At 42.5% G+C, this 18,558-nt stretch overlaps 1 long non-coding RNA gene across 10 annotated transcripts in view; it reads left to right on the forward strand.

Annotated features, from left to right (window-relative positions):
- Positions 1-1,123: 1,123 nt before the first annotated feature.
- LOC148057238 (uncharacterized) overlaps positions 1,124-18,558 on the forward strand; it is a 45,246-nt gene continuing 27,811 nt past the window's right edge. For 6 of the 10 annotated variants that reach the window (XR_015701513.1, XR_015701486.1, XR_015701479.1 and 3 more), the window contains exons 1-3: positions 1,124-1,363; positions 2,127-2,250; positions 13,306-13,499. This is a non-coding gene — a long non-coding RNA (uncharacterized LOC148057238). Of the gene's footprint in view, positions 1,364-2,126; positions 2,251-4,272; positions 4,377-6,642; positions 6,807-7,344; positions 7,517-13,305; positions 13,500-18,558 lie in introns of those variants that run through there. The other 4 variants (XR_015701492.1, XR_015701509.1, XR_015701518.1 and 1 more) reach the window with 4 other exon arrangements.

An 18,558-nucleotide genomic window follows, 5' to 3' on the forward strand; every position in this document is an offset into this window, starting at 1 on the left:
TGAGCTGCTCTCCAGCCAGGTGGATCCCAGTCTGAGCTGCACTCTTGGATTATGTTTTCCCAGGTGCAAGACCTTACTCTCGTCCTTGTTAAACTTCATAAGGTTCTTGTTAGCCCACTCTTCCAGCCTATCCAGATCTTCCCGCAGGGCGGCTCTCCCTTCCAGAGTGTCTACTTCCCCACTCAATATGGTGTCATCTGCAAGCTTCATCAGGCTACACTTGATCCTGTTATCCGGATCACTCATGAAGATATTTAATAGCGTTGGGCCCAATATTGATCCCTGGGGGACCCCACTTGTGACGGGACTCGCTCCACTGAGGAGTGTGGCAGAGCACGCCCTCCCTCTTTCGCCCTCACCTTTCCACTGAAGGACCAGAGGCCTCCAACACGCTGCTCTGCCCGTGGCTCCGCAGCGGCCGCTGCAGCGCTCCTGCCGCTCCTGCTCCGCGTCCCTCTACCTCCGCTCCCCCTGCAACGCCTCCCTCGCCAGAACTTTGCCTTCCCTCTGCCGTGCTCTCCCGCGTGCTCTGCCACCACCCCTCCCTCCCACATCCTCGACAAGTATTTCGAGGCCTCGCGGGGCAGCGAAGTGCGGGCTGGCGGTGGCCGTGACACAGTACGTGGTGTGATGTGACACGCGCAGCTCACCACGCGCACGTACAGTGCACAACGTGGACCATAAAGACCCCGCACTCCGTGCATCATGCGCCACATACACCATGCACGCCATGTATCCCGTGCACCCCGCGCACCGCTTACACGATGCACACCGTGCTCTCGGTGCACCCCGTGCACCACCTACATCACGCGCACGACACACGCCGCCCGCCCTGCGCACTGCAGACGACGCGCACGCCGCGCCCCCGGCACGCTCCGGGCGCGCGCGGCCAGCGGGCGGGGCGGAAGGGTCCCCGCGCCCGCTCATTGGCCACGAGGGAGGCGGCCGCGCCTCTGCCGGCGGCGCGCGCGCGCGAGCTTGGCTGCGTGCGTGCGTGCGTGCGTCCGGGCGGAAGGTGGAGGGGGGGGAAGGGGCAGCGCGCGCGCGAGGTGGGAGGGGGCGGGGATTGGTTGCCATGGGAGTGACGTCAAAGTGTGTCGGGGACAGGGAGCGGAGACACGGAAAAGGTCAAACTAAAGGCGAGGAGGAGACGCGGCCGCCGCCGCCGGGGCCGAGGCCGGGGCTGAGGCCGAGCCGGCCCCGAGGCCCAGCCGGCCCGGGCGGCTCCGCGGGACCCGTCGGCCCAGCGAGGGCGGTGGCCGCCAGCGGGGAGCCGCGGGGGGCCGGGCGAGGCATCCCCGGCGAGGCAGCCCCTCCGGTCCCCGCGGCGGAGCCGGCCGCCCCCCGCCGCCTCCCCTCACAGGTACGGGCGAGCGGCGCCCCGGCGGGGCCGCCCCGCTGTGGAGGCGGGCTGGGGCGGGGGGGGCGGGCAGGCCGCGGCCTCGGGCGGCGAGCGGGGCGCGGGGAGGGGGACGGGGGCGGCGGAGCGGCCTCACCGCGCCGGGGGGCGGAGGGGAGCCCTGGGCGGTGCGGGGGGCTGCGGCTCCCCGTCATTCGGCGGTGGGGGGGGGGAGCCTGTGAGCGGCCCCCGCCCCACTGCACTTTGCGGGGTGGGACGGGGCTCTTGCGGGGAGGGAGGGGAGCCCCGCACCCTCCACCGTGCCCCCCACCCGGGGCCGGGGGTCCCCTTCCCACCGCACAGCCCTTGGGGACCGTGCCCCCCCCCCCCCGCCGCGATTTGACCCCGTTGACCTGGGAACAGAAGTTGGCCTTTTTTTTTTTTTTTTTTTTTTTTGTGTGTGGGCTGCAGGGACTTCTGCCCCCCCTGCCCCGGCCCCCAGCTTTGCATAACTTGTCTCCCGAGTTGACTGTCCCTTCCTCCCTGCACTTTGCCCTTGCCTGGTGGTGTGTAGCATGAGGGAGTACAACTATTTAAGGACTGGGTTTTTGGGTTTGGGTTTTTTTATTTTTTTAGTGAGAGAGCTGGATCACAAATAACGCAGACTTCCTAATAACATATACATATGTACATCCCTTTTTTTCCCACAGCAGCCCAGTGCTGAAGTAGGATTATGTGATAGTGTAGAACAAGGCCCTCAGGCATGATTTTTTTTTTTTTTTTTTAGAAAACCCTGGAGTGAAGCTGCTATTAGCATGTAGAGTTTGAACGCCACAGGCAGTCTGTTGTTTCTTCGTGCTCAAAGAATAATTTAGAGGAGCAGCAGTGACTCACTAATAGAAAGAAACCAGGTGAAGTTTCTTACTTTACCAGAGACTTCCTCTGTGACCTTGGATCAGTCTTTTCTGCATCAGTCCGCTGCTTATGAATCAGGAATAGTGATGCTTTCCAAAAATGTCCTGCCAATAAATATACTAATGACCGTGAGATGCTTATCTGCTATAGTAATAACAGATACATAGCGATATTATTTCTACTGTAGTAGCATAGAGGCTGTAGCCAGGATGCGAGTGTTCTGCTTGCAGAATTTTCCTGTAGTAGCTACACTTTGATGGAAATGGGTGCTTGCCTAAAAAGACGTTCAATAACCTGTGATATTGCATGATCCGCACTGTGCGGTCATCTTTCACTTCATATTTTTATGAAGAGTGTGCTCTAATATGCTTTCAAAGAGCTGCCATTCTACCGTGCAAATAGTTTGTTGGTTTTTTTTCCTCCTGTTTGCCTAGAACAAAGCTGGTGTCCTCTTCCACTAAGGAAACCTTGGAATTTCTAATGTGGCTGGTTTTCTCTGATAGCTGGCATCTCTGAGCTGCATGGGGTTAGATTTGGTGTTTTAGTAGGGAACTGGAGGAGAGGTATTCTCATATACTTGATGTGATGAAGAAATTACTTCTGGCATTGATTTGTAACTTACTGTGATACTATTTAGTTGTACTTGCCAGGGCAGGGTAGTTGCATTAACTTGATGCCATCTCAGGGTGCCTCTGTGTTTATGAGAAAATACTAAAGGGAGTGACAATAAGTTCTTTACATGTGTAATGAAAGGGAAACTGAGTAGTTCAGTTTTAGGAACAGTATTTTCCCTCTCACCTTATATGATGCTCTCCATAGAAAATCAAATGCCTTAAGTATGCCATAGGCAAAAACTTCAATACAGGAATCCTAGAACTGTGAAGGAGTTACCTGTCGTGGTTTACACACTGCTCTGAAGTGGTGTGCAGCCGCTGCAATAACAGGTGAAAGCAGCCAAGCGTAGAGCTGGGAGTTGCTGCTGCTCTGTGAATACTGACCTGAGTGAGCTAAGTTTTCCCCCTTTACAGTTTTGCTTTATACTAATTTGTGCAGCTAGATTACTTTCTCTCTTATTTTTATTTTTTTAAAAATCTATTGTAGAAGGATACACCAGGAAGAAGCACTATTTGACTGGTATCTTGGGGGTTTTTTGGAAGTAATTTGATCTACCGTTGCGTACTCAAGTTAATATGAAACTTCCATAATCAGTTTTAATGTTAAATAGCAAAGCTTTTATGTGTTGAGGAGGAGGTAAGCACAACACAGTTGTTTCTTCCTCCCTTAACAAAACTGAAAGCTGCTCTGGTAAAATCGCAAGTCATTGTTAATTCATAATATGTAGGTGCCCTGGAAAAATCAAATACCCGGTTTCATAGCTACCCTTAGGCATCTTTAATTTATGCAAGCAGGGCTCACTGAGTAACTACTCTAAGTCTCATTGACCTTAGTAGGTTTGCAGAGGTCATACCTTAACACAGATAAGTTGTGCTTGAACTATTTTTTCAGTAAATATTAGGAGCAAGTATTTGTGTACATAATCACATGCTTTTTCCAGTTCTCCATTACATTTTCTGTTTTTCTTTAGATTCTTGCTTACAAGTGCTACAGTAAATCTAGAGTCGTCTTGGATTTTATTTTTTCTCTCTCATCATCATATTAGGAAGAAACACGGGTTTTTGAAAACAAGTTCTTTTTCAGGATCTTGGTAAAACAGAGCAAGCTGTGAGGTTTTACAGACAGCTAGAAAGGCCAGTTTTAGGATCAGAGAAACTTGGTGTGCAGAAAGCCGGTGCAACCCAAACATGTACGAGTGACATCAGCATTTTTCTGAGCCATTTATGCTGTTCGCTTGTGTCGGTTCCCAGCGGTGCCTTGTGTCTTATGTAAGCTTGCACTGTACATCCTGTCCTGCTGTTCTCATGCATGAAAATTCATTGGCGTTATCTTACTGTAGGTTTTGAGAGCTGAATAGTTACTGGCTGCTTGTTGTCTCAAATGTCTACATGCAAATTTCTTAGGAGCATGCCGAAGAGATCTGTGCCAGAAGCGTAATACTGTCCTCCTAGGAGACATCAGAGGAATAACTTGGAGTGAGACACAGCTCATCCCCCTGCTTCTTTTGGTAATGGGAACTGTAACCACTGTGAAGTAATGTGGCTATGGAGAGAACTGTGAGAGAGAGGTTTTACTGGGCAGAAGCCTTGATCTGTATCATACATAGATGGACCACTAATGCAATTTTGATGGCTGGTCGTAAAACAGCCATAAAAACCAAAGGACTAAAGTTTCAACAGAAGCTTCGATAGTATTAAGACTGGAAAATAGAGGCTTTTATATACTATTACTGTGCACTTCTTGTACAAAGTTTTGGGGAAGAATTGTGCCTTCAGATACTGATGCTTTAAACTTGTTCTTGTAGTTAGCATGTAGTCATGCGTAATGAAGATACTGTCACTTGATGGGTGAAATTGAAGCAAGCCCTCCATTATAAGCTTTCAAAACCAAACATTCCTTCTGTTTTTCATGCTCGGTAAATCTAGCTGAAACTTGCTGGCATAAAGTCCTGCAGTAATGCAATTTTTATAGTTTAATTGTAAGTATATCAGGCACCTTCTTTGAACGGTATGTAAGATTTTGGTTTAAAAAAAGTGTTTCTTAAATATACTCTAGCCTTTTTTGTTAGTGCTCTAGCAGTGTGAGGGAGCCAAATTCCTGCTTACCTGTCTTGGAGAATGTGGTTGTCCTTGTCTGGCCCCATGGCTTGTTTGGAACAGCTGGAAAGTTTCCTCACGAGCACTGATGTAGCACAGTCGTGTACGTGACTGTACAAGACCTATAGCTCTGCAGCGGGACCATATACAGAAGGGAAGAAGGGTTGACATGCAGGAGAAGCACACCTGAAGAGGAGTGCTGATGTGGAAGGCCCGTGGAAGTAACGAAGAAATCTTTCCACAAGTGATCTGTTCCATACTGCATGAAACAATCTCTTAGTGTAGTGGAGAAACAAGGAGAAAATAAAATTTGACAAAGAGACTGGTTATCTGAAAAGGAACAGGTGCAGTGCTTTGACACTTAAAAGCTAAACAAATTCCTGTAAGTGAGCCATTCTTGTGGAGTTTTAGGAAATTTATTGGCAGAACATCTAAAAGGGACTTGAATTTTCATTTTGAGTAGGGAATTGAATTATCACTATCGCTATTATCCCACAAATCTAGTAATGCATGGGCTTTTTCTAGTGCTTTTGTTATTTCTGGAGGATATGCAAATCTGTTTTAAAACCGTATGCAGGAAAATGGACAGCAATGCCGTAGTATGCATTTTAGAGACTTGTAGCAGCTACAAGAGTAAACCTCATTTAAAAAAAAAAAAATTACTGCAAAAGCACCTGCATGTAGCACATTTAAGATTCCATTACATTATATTTTATTGCTTTACAGATATTTATGTGAATATGAAGGTCCACATATATGTTGTCATTATTCAGTAGCTGTTTTCATTCTGTAGATGTAGGCAAATAAAATGTAGTCTGGATGCTTAAATCTGCTAAAATATTTATAAGAAAGTTGGCTCTTGGAAAAAGTTTCCCACAGGATGCAGTGGGTGTCAGGTCTAAAGGTCAGTGGTAGACAAAGTAAAGTGAAGGCTCTTTCACATTTATTTTTCTACATTTCTTTTAAACAAACCCTCCTTATGTAAAGAAGCATGGAATCTTTCTTTGTTTTTTCCTAAATTTCCAAATGCTAACAGGCATTTACAGGCTCATTTGTACTTAAGTGTTTTGTTGAAAACTTTATTTTTTTCTTTAGGAGAAGGGAGGAAAAAAATCAGTGCAGTTAATATATTCATGAACTCTTAGCACAGAAGTTCCTGGTGTAAATCAAAAAAGCCAGATGGAGTTTTAAGCAACTGTCATGTACAACTTAGGAAACGAACATTCTTAATACTAATAAAAGGGCCAGATTGGAACTACATAATTAATCCCAGTGTCCTTTTCAACACATGATAAGATTTGGCTATAACAGCCATAGAGTTAATGGAGACAACTGTCAAGTTCTATGAAGCAGTGGATTGTGTGCCTAAAATAAAAATACCTGCATGCTTACTGTTGTACATATCTACTGGTGATTAGTGCTCCTGCTGCAGTTTAAATGGGAAAATAAGCGTGAGTAGTGGCTGACTTGGTCTTGAATCTATTTCCTGTCTTAAATATGTATGTGAATAGATTTAGATACATATTCAATATGTATAATTTATCTGCATACATGTTTTATTTCCTGCCTTTAAATATATTTATATACATAAGTATATAGGGTTTTTTAAGTGTTACATGGCAGTACCTTTTCTCCATTGGAGTAGGTTTGAAATGTAATGACTGGGGAGCCCCAGGGAGCAATCTTGCAATGAAGTTTATTCACTGTATGTATCAGTGACCTGGAAGAAGTGTGCAGAAACGTGCTAAAAAGAAAAAAATAAAAGCTTATAAGATGGCACAAAGTCTGTGTCGGAGACGGAAAGGAGGAGGAGTGGGCAGATGGCAGTCAGTACAAAACAGGTGAATAATCAGATTGAGAACAAGCTGAATAGGCTGTGCAAGTGAATATGCTGTTTGCATGCTGCTTGCATTTTTGGTTTAGTTAATGTGAGAGGGATTTTTCATGTTCCGATCTATGGAACAGAGAGGTAAAAATATTGTAGCTGGAAGCATGTATAATGGTGAAAGCATGCCTGCTGTTGTCAGAGGGAACTTCTGGGATAAGTAGAAAGGTCAGTGCTTTCAGAACTATCTGGACTGGAAAATCTTAAAAAAAACTGTTCAGTTTTATAGACTTCACCTGCAGGTTTATTCAGATCTATCTTTGGCATGCATAACATGGAATAATATTAAAATGATCTAAAATCTTAATGCCTGCATAATATGGATGCGCTGCATGTCAACAGATTTTTTTTTTCCTCCTGAAATGGTCTAGAAGGTAGCAAGATGTATTTGTGATAATTTGCTTACATAATTTATTTTACCTAGTTTGTTTGAAAACTTTTTGGGTAGCTCTCTAGCCTAACTGTTCCTTGCCTGGCTCGGTGATCTTTTCCAGATTGTTGCTTGGAGGCATTATTGGAATGATGAAGGTAAAGAAGAACAAAGGGATGGTTGTACTGGTGAATGACTGATCCTGTAACACCTACCACAATGCTGAGGATTACACAAAAAAAAAAAAAATCCAGAAACGGAAAAACTCCTCCCCCGCTGATTCTTGCTTCAAAAAGGTCATAATATCAATTTATAATAAGGCATGCACATGGAAGAGAGTGTATTTAGATCCCGTTGATCAGTCTATCGGTAGCTTTGTCAATACAACAGCAATCTCAGTCTTCCCTGTTTATATTTGTTTCGAAATGTTCCTGCTTTTTTCTTCTGTAGGGAGTTCTTTAAGTTACAACAGCAGTGAACTGGTCTAACTGGAGAATGCCCTGCTGCCCAATAAAGAGGCATTGCTTTGTCTGAATTGGCACTTAATGAGAAGAAGCACAACCCACCTTGCAGTTTAAAATTTATCTAGTACCGATAAGTTTTCTATGCCTGAAGTTACCCTTTAGTAATATCAGTTTGCTCTTTGTATACTGTCCTCTTAGGATGCCTCTGTCTGAACGACACCAGTAAAGAGTTTTAACAGCACAAGAAGGTTGAGGGGAATTAGGTCTATATTTCTGCAGAAGTGGAGGTTAGAAAGATAAAAGAAAAAAGATTAAAATATTCACAAGAAGTGGCCTAGATAAGATTGTTTCCTGTCTGAGGGCATGTTGAATCCTGTGGGAATGAGGAAGCTAAGCTACTAAAAGGCTGTTTAATTCTTATGTTTCACACTGAATCAACACAGTGTTAGATATCAAAGTGGTATTAGTGGAATTGTAAGAATGTGAGCATTTAATATAGAGAATATAGAAATAAAATAAGTTAGTCCAAAACAAATCTTTTGCTGTGTCAGAGCTGTGTGGAGAATGAACGTTGGAGGCTTGACATGAGTATAATAAATCAAAATGCCAGATGAGCCTCAGAGGGCTTTCTCCATTCACTTCATTGTTTCTCTGCAGATACGGTATGGTTCAGCCAAATGCAAGGTTGTCATTCTTCTGACGTTCAAAGTGTTTCTAAGTGTTCCTGAAGATTGAGCTGCTTTCTATGTGTTATCTTAAACTGCTCAGTCCATCATTTGGAGTGTGCAATGCACTAACCGAGTACTTATATATGCAGAAATCACAGTGTGAGTTCGCAGTTTGGGGAGAGTGGTGAGGTATGTTGTGTGCTGTTGATAACCTACAGAAAAGGCTCAAGTTCGTACCTTCTGGAAACTACTATTTCCCAAAGCTGATGCTTGGCAACAGAAGATGCCCTGCTGACCCTCTGCAGTTTGGCAGAAAATGCTCCTTAGTGCGTGAGCTTCCTGAGCATATATCCCAGGGTACAGACTGCTCGTGGCTGCTGGCACTGAGTATTTTTTCTTTTTTTTAATCTTCACTAAACTGTCTCTTTTCCCATAGCCTCAGTACCAGGCAAACAGAATAGTAAAATAGAGGGCAGAGTTATTTAGTAAGGTAGAAAATGGGTAAAAGTAGAACAGACTGAAAACTTTATTCAGGTTTAAGCAAACGGTGACCTGTCTAGCTCTTTAGCTGCTGTTACCTAGAATTTCTAAGGCATGTCTCAGCTGTTGGACCTGGAGAGTCAGTACTCGTAGCAATAGTCTCGCATCAGTGTTAGCTTTGATTAAGTATTTAAAATTGAAATTGCTCCGAGTTTTCCATCACATCTTCCTTTCCTTTGCCTCATCCTTACTAGCGCTCTGGCTGGGCACGTGAAAGCTGCTCTTCCTGGAGATGGGCACTTTGTGCTTAAAGACTGTTGCTTTTTCTTTTTATCCCTATTCATTCTGCTGGCTGACTGGTCCATATTTGATACGCATCGTTATTTTATCATACATTCTTACAACATACTCATACACTTAGTGTAATGTGTATTGTTAACCTGATGTTTTCTGAGAGTATCTTTAGCTTTTTATAGAGACCACATGATATATAATTAGCACTGCTGATAAACTTTTAACTAAATAATCTGATTATAAATGGATCGTGCTTGTAAATAAATATTCTTTTTCATCATTGCCCCTCAATCTACTTCTTTTGGAGTTTTGCTTATCTTAAATTATTGTTCAGTGAACTTAATCAGTAAAACTTTAACTTAAGAGTAATCGATATTGCACTCGCTTCTAGAAGGATAAGTAAACAATTTTTTTTCCATCGAATTAGGTTAAGGCAAGGAATACTACAGCTAACTAATTTCTAATATTAGTTTGGCAGGTGTATACTTTTATCCCAGTAAGAGAAAGGTAGTGTTTTCAAGAATGTTTTTGTTGATGGTGGTTCTAAGAGCCTAACTCTCCGATCTCCCTGTAGGTCAAGGACATCCTCATTTTCACAGGGCCCTTTGCTGAGGGATAACTAAGCTGTCTGCTGACAGGATCAGGCACTTTCAGGTCACTGGAACATGGGGAATGTTCTGGTATCAGGGAAGCTAGTTCTTCTGCAACCTGGCCCTCATCTGTTCTGAATATATCAAGGGAGTATTTCAAGGAAATATCAAGGAAAGTTAAGGTGACTTCTAGAGCTTTATGAAGATTGGTGTGCTGTATCTCTAGCCCTTAAGCAGAAAAGAAAACTGTAACACGAAACAGAGCTTGCCATGTTCAAAACTTGAATCAGCTGTGATACAAGGCATTCTTTAACAAGGAAACTTGTGGTATTTTATTTGCTTAAAATACACATCTGTCTATTTTGACTCTTCCCTCTCCTCTGATTTTTTTTTTTCCAATTACTCTGTAACTGGAAAAATGAGTTGCTGCATCTGATCCAATGCTTTTAATATTATTAATTACTAAATAAAATGTAGTAGTTGATACCCTCAAATATTATGTGATAAGGCATGGTTGTCTGGTCTTGTATTTTTCATTTGATTTCAGCCTGTATGACTGCTTTGAGTTCAAAAGCCTAATCAAAATTTTACAATGAGTTTTTTCACTTCGAATATGGCGACTGAGTGACTTGTCTTGATAAACACACTAGATGGATCAGGAACTGCTAAGCTGGTGGTTCAGTTAAGTCAGGTTATGCCAAATATTAACTCGAAGCAGTAAAATCTCAGAAAAGTAAAAATAATCTACGTACTTAAACATTCCTTGGTTCTAACAAACTGGTTGAAGCTGTGATTCTGTATGTTAATGTGAAGTCGCATACTACAATATCAGGGAGAACTGGTTTATTTGTTGCTCTTTCTTACACAACACAAATTTGAGTGTGTAGTTTCTTATCGTTGTAGTGAATATCTGACTTCTTGCTTATATGTAAATTAAGAAACAAGATGTTTATCTACACAGCTTGAATTGCTGTTATATGTGGTAATACTTTTAAATTTCTCCTAAGAATACCAGGCATCCCAATAAAGCCAAACCTCTGCTGCAGTTCTCAAAGGCTGTTAATCATTAATTATTTTTCTTTTCGTGAAAAGGGGAATGTTCTCCTAAGTCACCTGCTTTAAATGAAAAGGTGAATACTGTGGTTTCCTGTCAATTTACTGGTACCCTACAAATCTACTATTGCAGAATTTTCCTTAATGGTTTAGGCAGTGTATAATATGCTGTTAATTTGAACTATGTGGCTGTCTGCTTTAGTAATTTCTTCATCCCCTGTAGAATCAAGAAGTTATTTTAGTGGTCTAGTTAATCTTTGCACAGATAGGACTTCCAGATCATTGGAGACTGAAGCACTGGGGTGCTTCAGGTTATTGATAACTCTGTGATGTTTCCAGTCTTCTAAGCTAATGCTTTAAGTTGGAGAATATAATTAATTTGAGGAGTTCTACTTTTAAATAGTATTGTAGTTAAGTTGGAATTTGAAATTTTAAGTGCGAGGTTTCATTTGCTTATGGAGCTTGACAAATATTGCCAGCTGTGATACTCTTTCTTGCATTTAAGTGGAGCCTAAGGCAGCTGACTTTTTGTGGCTTTGTGGAAGGACAGTGAGTTTTGGTCTGTTGTTGTTGCTTAAGTTTATTTTATACAATGACTGGAAGCCTGTATTTGCAGCAGTTCTTTAAGTGTACCTTCATTGGTGCCATCGTCCACGTTAACTTTTATTTAACTATTTTCACAGAACGTATTTGTCCTAGAAATCCTATGGCTGATGCTTATTACTCTAGTACCAGTTATGTATTAATTCTTCACGTTGAAAGAAGATTACAAAGCGCACATGAAATTGCTGATTTTTTTTTAATTAAATTGATTCCTTAAAGGAATTTCTTGATGTTTTTATAACATTTCTGTTGAGCGCTTATTGTCTCCACTGACCTCTGCTCGAGATACAACAGTTCTGCAAAACTGACTGAGAATTTGCAGTTGGTCACTCAAAGAATAGAAGTAGCAGGTGTCTGTAAAAAGTGCTTTCCATAACTTGGCCCGCTCTTGCAGGTAAACAACATAGAGGAGGTTGAGGAAAATAGCTGATTTACAAGCTGAGTCCATCTCCAAACACCCTGAGAGTTTTCTTCAGTTGCCTATCGTGGTTTCCTTGGCTTACAGAAAAGCAATTGAAAGAGTTGATAGCCCTTGTGGTAAGCTGAATGAAGATAGCTTTCAGCTTTTTCAACAGGTGAAATAAGTCTTAAGGACTGTAGCATCCTTGCTCTTCAAACCTCTTTCAGGGACCATCGTCTGGTTTATGAACTGAGTATAGCAGGATTCCTATGAAGACCCACACATCTGCTTATTTTTTATTTTTGTAAACACATTATTTTTCATATGTAAACGCGGTGAAATGAGGTGGGCAGCTTTAACTTTTTTTTGGCTTATTTGTTTTGGGGAGATGCCTGGCTTTAATGAGATTTTATTTTGGGCATTAGTAAAGTTCACTTTAAAATCCTGATAAAATCAAATTTATAATGTAGAAACTCCAGACTTAATGATGTTTTTATGTGGGAGCTCCACTTCTGGGCTTGGCTTGCATCTCTCATGCAAACTTTTCTGCAGAGCTGTACCCTTGACCTAATGAAGTAACTAATGTTAACGTGTTAGTAGCCAACCGGCCACCAAAGGAGGATTAAACCACATCCTTGGTTAGAGGTTTTCACAAATATTTTTCAGGAATATTAGTATTCAGAAATGTATTATACTGCCAAGTTCTTAGGGGAGGTTTTGCCTTAGGTGCTTTAGATGCTTCTGACTACTTGGAAACATTTGTGTTTATTTTTGCATTCTTTTGGTTTGTCTTTGCCTCTCCAAGGTCAGGATGCTTTCTGGACTAACCTGTACTGTCCGCTTACCAGCAGGTGGAGCATTGGTAACGTACGACAGACTTCAAACTCCCTCCAGCATTTAGGAAAAGTGATGGCCGTGCAAGTCCTGCTCGGCTGATTTCGGTGGAGGTGGAGTCCGCTGACTGTGTTTGGCACAGGCGTCTGTGGGAACAGCTCCATGTTAATATGCAGTGTTAAAAAAAACGCTGAAGGACAGTTTTCAGACTTGCAGTTGGGGTGAACTTTGATGCAGAGAGTGAAAGGCAACTTGGTGTTCCTCTGTTTTTTTGAAATGTCAGTCTCCTGTTGCAAGGCATGGAAGTATTGAAGCTACATTGTTATAAAGTCGATACTACCTTTACAGGAGCATGATTTTGCCAATTTCATTTTTTTGTTGTTTACTGTGTCTTTGAGAGATACGGCTTGTTCATGATACTGTTCCCCACTCAAAATGTTGATACCAGAGGTCTTATGTATTGCTATCTTTTTCTTTTTCTGGGGATGTGGTGGAGAAAGGTTCCTGCTGTGGTTAAACAATTCAGCTATACTGATTTAACACTGTATTGCCACCAAAACAGGCAGTCCTGCCCTATACAGTACCTTCTTCCTGTCGGTGCGAAGGATTGTACTGCCATCCAGTAACTGAGATCAGCTACCTGCTGTAGCAGAAAACTGATTTTTTTTTCTCTTTTTTTTTTTCTTTTTTCATTTCCAGGATTAGTTTGCAGCTAGTATAGTTGTTGTCCAAGTAACCTGCATCATGAAATTCTAAAATTCCTGCAACAGTGGAGGAAGCAGGAATCCTTCAGCTGGAAGACAGAGACAGCAGGACTACTCTTCTGCCACGGTGCTCTTACCATGTTCTATTGAAACCATCCTGAAAGTGCACCAGTAGTCAGGCTCTGTGGTGTGAGTATTCTCTTCATGTTTTTGGAATGGTCGTTGTGCAACAGCCTCCCTCATTAAGATAATTATAAAGCAATACTAAATTGCACTAAATGATGTTCCTGTTGCACCGTTGTTTGAGGTGTGACGAAGATCTCAGCTGCATGTAATTGTTGCATTCATGCATTACTGTATTTTGCAGGCATGCATAAAATTTAAGTGTTTAGGTTCTTAAAATGCAGCTAATAAAAATTGCTTCAGGATTAACTTTGGAATACCTGTGCGTTATTATCTCCAGAATGCCTATCACTGAAGGCTGGGTAATGGCATTCTTTGCTGCTCATCTTGTTTTTCCCCCTAAGAAATAGATGGGGGGGCTGGTTGGTTTCAGAGAGGAAGATGATGAATCCTAAATGATTTTCTTGGAGAGAGTACTTTGCCAAGACTGAACATAGGAATAATCTGTAGCAGATACTACAAAATTTTTTGAAATCCTGCTCAGAGCAGGGCTGTCCAAATAGTAGAAGTGTCTCTGACTGGATAGCGTTTGGCAATGCAGGTTTAGGATATTTCTTGACATTGTGAACATCGATGCGAATCCCAGAATGGACCTGTAAATTTCCAACTTTTTTTAGAAAATTTGCTGCCAAATGAAACTGCATTGGGATATTGTTCTAATTCGTATTGCTGGATTATCTAATGGCTTAAAGCTTCAGAGAGGCTTTCCTGCTGCATGTGCTTCTCCTGCCATTTACTTTACTTTGGCACTCAGTGGACATCTCACTAAACTGATTCAACTTGCACAACAGTCGAAAGGTCTTGTGGTGAACCACATTCACGTTTTAATTGGGATCAGGAATGCAATTTTGACATGGCTGATGGTCTCAAATTGCTGTTCTGCAGTTCTTGTGGAGCATGTAAATAGACTTCTTTTGGATGAAACAAATGGAAAGGTGTGCTTCTGGACTTGGCTAATGCATTTGGCTTAAGGCTGTTTAGACCACAGGTAGGACTAGACCTAATTCTGAAGTAAGATCCCCTGGAATATATGTAGTTTGAATATTGTCTTCAGTACGAACAGTTTTGTTTTGCAGATCTCCTTCTCTTGCAGTGTACTACCCACTACTGTGGGTGTAGTTTTGTTGTTTTTTTAGATTACTACATTGGTTAGTTCACCAAAAGGTGTGAAAAACACCAGTCAATGCAACAAGAGAGTCCACTGTAGCTACTAATCTTACTGATTAAATTGCATACCTTTCATTCTCATTTTGAAACTTGGTGACAGCATGAGATAATTCAAGGTTCTGGACCAAAAGTACCCAAAAAGCAGGATGATGTCAGGTGAATGACCTAGGTTTCCCCTTCACCAAGCTGTTTTATCTATTGGATGGAATTGTTGCTTAATCTGTGTGGTCCTAGGAGTGAGTTGTAGGAACCAGTCCTTCTACCTCGTAAGTTACTCCCAAACTGTTTACTGTAATTGATTTAATTCTGATTATCACTAAAGTGCTGCATTTGTGTGACAAAAGAACAGTTTGATGGGTCACACTGTCCATCTTCTGTATTTAGTTAATTATGATTTGAAAAGCTGTATTTAATACTGGAAGGAAACAAAATTGAGACTTGCTAGGGAAAAATAAAGACTTAAAATCTGTATCCTTAAATGTAAAGCATCCTTGTGTATTGCTGAAGAGTGACATTTTAAAAATTTCATGTTCAAAATTATGTCTTCTGGGAAACATTTTACTGCCTTTTTCAAATTTGAGGGAGCTTCTATAAGCAAGCTAAGTGAAAATAGCTTTCATGTTGCCTGTTCTTAAGGATACTGGCATAAAATTATAATATTGAAGTTTTTTTTTCTGGAAGAACTTTGAGTGATCTACAAAGGTGACCATGGGATAGAGTTTGGCAGCATATTTAAATTCAGTAGGCAATTTCTATTTTCTCTGCAGTTCATTTTTTAAAATATTTGGCACCAGCTGGTTAAAATAGTTTTAACATTAAATATTTGTGATTTCAGAACTGTTGGAGCTGCTACCACTGTAGTCTATTGATAACACCTGGCTATTTATAGGGAAGTCTGTACTGATGTCATCTATGGATAATTCTTTTTCCAAAGACTTACTGACTTCATCATGTCTGAGGATAATTATATAAACAAGGCTATAGTTGCTGGAAGCGAATCACAGGAATTAATGAGATCATGGAGTTGCAAGTATAATGGTCAGAAGAGACTTCTGGAGGTCTCTGGTCCAACCACTTGGTCAAAGCAGGGCTCTAACTAGCACTTGGTGGGGTCAGCTGTGGCTTTGTCCTACGAAGCCATGAAAACCCCAAGGACAAAGAATCCACAGCCACTCTGGGAAGTCTGTTCCTGGGCTTCACCATCCTGCTAGTGAAAGTTTGTCATTGTGTCCAACCTGAATTTTCCACGCTGCCTTTTGTGGCCATCGCTCTTCCTTATCCTGTCTGCCAGTGCTGAGAAAGCATTGGGCTTGACTGTCTTTGTAGTTCCCATCTTGGTAGCTGTAGACAGCTCTTAGATGGTCCCTAGCTGCCTTTTCCAGAGAAAACAGGCCCGTCTCCCTCAACCTCTCCCTGCGGGTGATGCCCTTGAGGCCTTTGACCACCTTGGTAGCCCAGGGCTGGACCCTCCGTGGTTCCTCAGCATCCTCCTTGAAGTGGGGGTCCCCAGCTGAGCACCCGGTGTCTGCAGAGCGGCCTTGCCAGTGGCAGGCAGAGGAGGGACAGCATCCCTTACCTGCAGTCCTCTCTGTGCTTTGCCTTGTCCGCAGTGAGACGCTGGCTCCTGTTTGAGCTGGCTTCTGCCCCAGCACCTGGGCCCTTTCCAGCAGGGCTGTTGCTCAGCCAGCTCTCCCCAGCCTGTGCTGATGCGTGGGGTTCTTCTGCGCTGGGTGCAGAGCTTTGCGCTTTTCCTCCTTGCACCCAATGAGGTTTCTTTTGGTCCCGTCCCCGGGTTTCTCATGGTCTGTCTCTGGTGGAAGTGCTGCCATTCACTGTGTCAGCCCCCTCTTCTCTGCCTGCCTCCACCTTCCTGTGAGCTGCCAGTTTGCTGAGGGTGCAGTCTGTGCCATCTTCCTGGCTGCTGATGAGTGCGTTTGGAGCCCTGTGTTGGCCCCCGGGGCCCTCCCTTGCCAGCTTGCAGCTGGACGTTCAGCCGTTGGTTGCAGCCACGTGAGCCAGAGATCCAGCCAGTTTTCCAGCTCAGCTTCCCTCCTTGGGAAGCTTGGGCTTCCTCAGCTCCCAGCTGAGACTGCGGTGGGAGCCTATGTTGAAAGCCACGCTACAGTCAAAGTATGTTGCATGTGCTGTTTGACTTTCATCAAAGTAGTCCCCCAGCGCTTCATGTGAGGTTGGTTGGCTCCATTCTGCCTTTGATAAATCTTTAACTGTTCATGATTATCGTTTTGTCTACATCTTTAAAAATTAATTCCAAAGGGATGTGTTCCATGTGCCTTCCAGAAGTTGGTGGTGCTGTGTACCTCCTCTTTTTTCTCAGACATGAGTATGGTGGTTTTTGTGCTTGTCAGGAACATTCTGTGAATGCCATGACAGTTTTTTCTAGATGATACTGGTGATTCTGTATAGAATACAGCAAGACTAATACATTTGGTAGTCGGTAAGCAAAATTTTTAACAGTCAGTATAAAAATCAAAGATGATTTTCATGATTTAGAAAAAATTCCTGCTAAAAGTCATTTCTGTTTTCTCCGAAAAAAATTGAGTGCCTCTTCGTATTGTAGTCTAATAACTAAATGTTAAATATTGCATTGCTTCAAGTAGGGAAACATGACTCAAATTTGTCAGATATACTCCTGGCATATTCACAGACTAGGAAAGTCTATTTTCATCCTTGTGTTATAAGTTGTTGAAGGAGGTGGCTTGATTCTAGAGGAAATGGTGCTTGAGAGAGAGGCTATGAAAGTAGTAATTTTCAGAGTGTATTTGTCAGACCCTATGTAAGATTGATTTGATAATAGAGAGTAATGTTTTCAAAATGAACTGTTTTGCCAGGGCATTATGGCTGTTTCCCATTACTGTCAGTAACTCCTGAAAATTATTTTCTGAAAAGAACTTGGTGAACTCTACATTTTAAATAGAGATAATAGTTCTGAGAGTAGCTGAAAGGTGTTTTCTATTATTTTTTTTATGTTGTATGGTTTTTGTTTTGGTTTTGAGATTGTTGATCCTGAAGTGGATGCCATGACTGCACGCTGTTCTTGTGTGGACTGTTTCCTTTGTGGAAGCAGGCTGTATATGTGTACTTAAAAGAATGGGTCTCTTGGGTATTATTGCAAAACAGACAATTAACTTTTTTTTTTAACTTGCGCATAAGGTCAAAGATACTTTGTAAAACCAAGTGCCATGCACTTATCTGATGTTCGTGACTTGCGTGCTTGCTGGGTTGAGCTTATTGTCTTTGAAGTAATTAAAAAAAACTGTATATGCTCTGGGAGCAAGGTTAGAATTGATAGTGCTGTTGAGATCACTTCAGTCTGATATCCTTCAGGATTTAATTGCCATGGAGGAGGTGAGCTCACTTTATACAGCAGGGGAAATAGATTGTTGCCACACTGTACTTTCACCAGCCTACAGGCTGCAGTAACAATCTCCAGACTCTGCTTACCAAAATTAAGTGTGAGAATGCCAGGATTTGTTGTGTTCGCAACTATACTCGTTGGCAAGGACTGGAATATGTTCATGCAGGATTACCCTTAAAATGGGAACATTTGTCTTGTATCGCATTTAGATCTCTTGGTGCCCTGGCCCTTACCAGCTTCTCCAGCAATCTAGTAATATGGTGTAGGCTTAATTGTTGGACTGCTGATGTTAGCAGACTATCCAAACGTGTCCTTATTCAGCGAGGGTAAGCAAAGAGACTTTGCAGTATGAATGTCTCCTTGCAGTTCTCAACTTGTTTCCATCACAGTGTTAGAGAACTATTGTTGGCAGCTGATATCACGAGAGCATTATAATTGCAAATGTGAGTGAAAAGTCATTAAGTGAAGAAGGAGTATGCTAAATGTGGCATTGATTCGAGTCTGCTACACCAGACTCAATTG

The sequence above is a fragment of the Nipponia nippon genome, unplaced genomic scaffold (genome assembly GCF_047370975.1).
Source record: "Nipponia nippon isolate SJK-2023a ecotype South Korea unplaced genomic scaffold, ASM4737097v1 scaffold_1, whole genome shotgun sequence".
Classification (NCBI taxonomy): Eukaryota; Metazoa; Chordata; class Aves; order Pelecaniformes; family Threskiornithidae; genus Nipponia; species Nipponia nippon.